At 38.7% G+C, this 3,798-nt stretch overlaps 1 non-coding gene across 1 annotated transcript; it reads right to left on the bottom strand.

Moving 5' to 3' along the window:
• Window positions 1–3,188: 3,188 nt before the first annotated feature.
• LOC133260850 (U6 spliceosomal RNA) lies at window positions 3,189–3,291 on the bottom strand. Its single transcript, XR_009740991.1, has one exon. It is a non-coding gene; the product is annotated as a U6 spliceosomal RNA (small nuclear RNA).
• Window positions 3,292–3,798: the final 507 nt, after the last annotated feature.

Raw genomic sequence — 3,798 nt, 5'->3', positions numbered from 1 at the left:
TTGTGTGTGTGGATAAAGCTTCTCCCCTGTATCTCAGCCTTTCTTTCATGATTTGTTGCCAAGAAGTGATAGTAATGCCATCAATTTACTGTTATGACCAAAGAATTCAGAAGGCATTCAAATGCAGTTTGATACAGGCATCTTTAAAAAAAATCCTTTAGTACATTTTATTATAGATTTATAAATCCTATATCCATTTAAAATTGACAATGCAACAATGGCATACTGTATCAACCATAATTTAAGAGAGGTGATATTTCAAAATTTAATCAAATTACCAGTCACCTCTTTTTTTTTTGACATTTTACACTTAGAAACTGATCATCAAACTGTAATGATAAGAAAAGATGAATTAAGCTAATGCATATTACTGATATAAATTTCATAAATTTTATACTCCTTCTAGACTTTCTGAATTATTTGGAATTCAGTTTTGTTTTCCCACCGTGTAAAGGACCACAGTAATGTCTGATAATAAGATGCTTACTTTATTTTCTCTAATTTTAGTTTTATTAAGAATTTATGTATTTAGAATAATATTACCAATGTTTTTATGTCCCTAATGATAAGGTATTTAGAACTAGTCAGAATTTCAGAGGGATAATACGTCCATTTTCTTTTGGCAACTAACCCCATGGAGATTCACTAATAATATGCTCACAGTACATAGCTCCTAACAAGTGTATCTGACCTTCATAAAAGGGTGCTTTTCCTATCTATATTGCTTGGAAAGTGGATACAGTATAGAATAGACACCTATTTAATGTTAGTGTGACTCAAAAGATTCTGAAAGTTTCCACTTACTGAAAATATTCTCTTCCCTTTAGTTTGAGAAGTACAGCCTCAGAACAGAAAATTCTCAAAGTAAAAAACCACACTAAAGATTAATTCCTCATTATTTACTGTCATGGATATATGAATCTAAGAGCATCTATTAGTGAAATAGATAATGAGGGAATATTAGCATGGTTCTAATTTCACAGGTCTTCACACTTATATTTTAAATAAATGATCATAAATAAGATCAGTCACTTCCATAACTATTCTTTTATCACAGCAGGAAATGATTCAGAAATTCATGCTTTCACAGTAATCTACATTTTGCACTTATTCAGTTGCTGCTTCACTTATTTCTGCAGTATATTTAAAAATAATAAAATGCTTGATCATCTTTATAGAGTCCCACAATTTCCCAGACTGCCTCAAAAGAATTTTGAAACAAATTATATAAATATATGTAAGAATGAAAGATTTACTAATGCCCACAATGTAACAAAATATTCAAAATCCCCTTTAAAATATTATTATTTAAATTGCAGTTCCTCTGCTTGAGCACATTTTATGTTACTTACAAAAAAAAAAAAAAAAGCTCATATTTGTAGACAAACAGAGAATTGCTTACAAGCCAGTAAAAAATTTGTGTTACTGAGATAAGGAAAACAAAGTTCCAGAAAAAGTACTTGCTCTTTTAGTCAGTCAGATCAGTCGCTCAGTTGTGCCTGACTCTTTGCAACCCCATGAATCGCAGCACGCCAGACCTCCCTGTCCATCACCAACTCCCGGAGTTCACTCAGACTCACGTCCATTGAGTCGGTGATGCCATCCAGCCATCTCATCCTCTGTCATCCCCTTCTCCTCCTGCCCTCAATCCCTCCCAGCATCAGAGTCTTTTCCAATGAGCCAACTCTTCACATGAGGTGACCAAAGTACTGGGGTTTCAGTTTTAGCATCATTCCTTCCAATAAACACCCAGGACTGGTCTCCTTTAGAATGGACTGCTGGATCTCTTTGCAGTCCAAGAGACGCTCAAGAGTCTTCTCCAACACCACAGTTCAAAAGCATCAATTCTTTGGTGCTTAGCTTTCTTCATAGTCCAACTCTCACATTCATACATGACCACAGGAAAAACCATAGCCTTGACTAGACGGACCTTTGTTGGCAAAGTAATGTCTCTGCTTTTGAATATGCTATCTAGGTTGGTCATAACTTTCCTTCCAAGGAGTAAGCGTCTTTTAATTTCATGGCTGCAATCACCATCTGCAGTGATTTTGGAGCCCCCCAAAATAAAGTCTGACACTGTTTCCACTGTTTCCCCATCTATTTGCCATGAAGTGATGGGACCAGATTCCATGAACTTAGTTTTCTGAATGTTGAGCTTTAGGCCAACTTTTTCACTCTCTTCTTTCACTTTCATCAAGAGGCTCTTTAGTTCCTCTTCACTTTCTGCCATAAGGGTGGTGTCATCTGCATATCTGAGGTGATTGATATTTCTCCCAGCAATCTTGATTCCAGCTTGTGCTTCTTCCAGCCCAGCGTTTCTCATGAGGTACTCTGCGTATAAGTTAAATAAGCAGAGTGACAATATACAGCCTTGATGTACTCCTTCTCCTATTTGGAACCAGTCTGTTGTTCCATGTCCAGTTCTAACTGTTGCTTCCTGACCTGCATGCAGGTTTCTCAAGAGGCAGGTCAGGTGGTCTGGTATTCCCATCTCTTTCAGAATCTTCCACAGTTTATTGTGATCCACACAGTCAAAGGCTTTGGGGGTAGAAAAAGTAGAATCAGTCCTTCTGATTCTAATCTCCATGAAATTTCTAGGTAGAGAATTGTGAACTGAAGTCCTGAAGTTAGTTCAGAATGACTGGAAGAAATAGTTTGAAATTGGAAAGAAAGTGAAAGTAGCCCAGCCGTGTCCAACTCTTTGCAACCCCATAGACTTTACAGTCCATGGAATTCTCCAGGCCTAGCTGTTTCCTTCTCCAGGGGATTTTCCCAACCCAGGGATTGAACCCAGGTTTTCCACATTGCAGGAAGATTCTTTACCAGCTGAGCCATAAGGGAAGCCCAAGAATACTGGAGTGGGTAGCCTATCTCTTCTCTAGTGGATCTTCCCAACCCAGGGATGAACTGGGGTCTCCTGCATTGCAGGAGGATTCTTTACCAACTGAGCAATGAGGAAAGCCCCAAAAGAGAATGGAGAAGCAATGAAGTTGCTCGGTCGTGTGTGACTCTTTGCAATTTTATGCACTGCAGTTTACCCGGCTCCTCCATCCATGGAATTTTCCAGGCAAGAGTACTGGAGTGGGTTGCCACTTCCTTCTCCAGGGGATCTTCCTGACCCCGGAATAGAACCTGGGTCTCCCACACAGCAGGCAGATGCTTTACCTTCTGAGCCACCAGGGAAGCCCCCAAATATGGAACACTTCACGAATTTGCATGTCATCCTTGCACAGGGGCCATGCTAATCTTCTCTGTATTGTTCCAGTTTAAGTATATGTGCTACTGAAGCGAGAAGTAAACAAATGCAAGATCAGGCAGGGTCTTGAACCCACAGAGATTTTGAAAACCTGCAGAGTTAACAGCTCACATGATGAATGCCTGCCATAGCAGATATAGCTGACAGGCAGACTGGAGGCAGTAGAAAGGCAATGAATGGTTTTAACAGTAGAGTTAAATAATCACATTTGCTATATAAACTTCTGACTTTGGAAATGAACAAGGTAAGACAAAAGGCAAATATTTGAGTTGGGAGGATTTTATTCTACTCTAAAGGAGACATGATGATAGCCATTTAGAAGTCAAAGTAGATAAGAATTTCACTGATGCAGGTCTTATTTATTGTTATTCTCTTACGTTACACGGGAGAAGGCAATGGCACCCCACTCCAGTACTCTTGCCTGGAAAATCAATGTAGCAATTTTCAATAGCATTTTCCATTTCCATATCTTTCTTCCTTACTTTGCTAAAACTCAGATTCCTCTTGTGGCTGTACTGCATTCACATGCTCTGAGCATGTAG

The sequence above is a fragment of the Bos javanicus genome, chromosome 14 (genome assembly GCF_032452875.1).
Source record: "Bos javanicus breed banteng chromosome 14, ARS-OSU_banteng_1.0, whole genome shotgun sequence".
Taxonomy (NCBI): Eukaryota; Metazoa; Chordata; class Mammalia; order Artiodactyla; family Bovidae; genus Bos; species Bos javanicus.
This window is presented reverse-complemented; position numbering and strand designations above follow the sequence as displayed.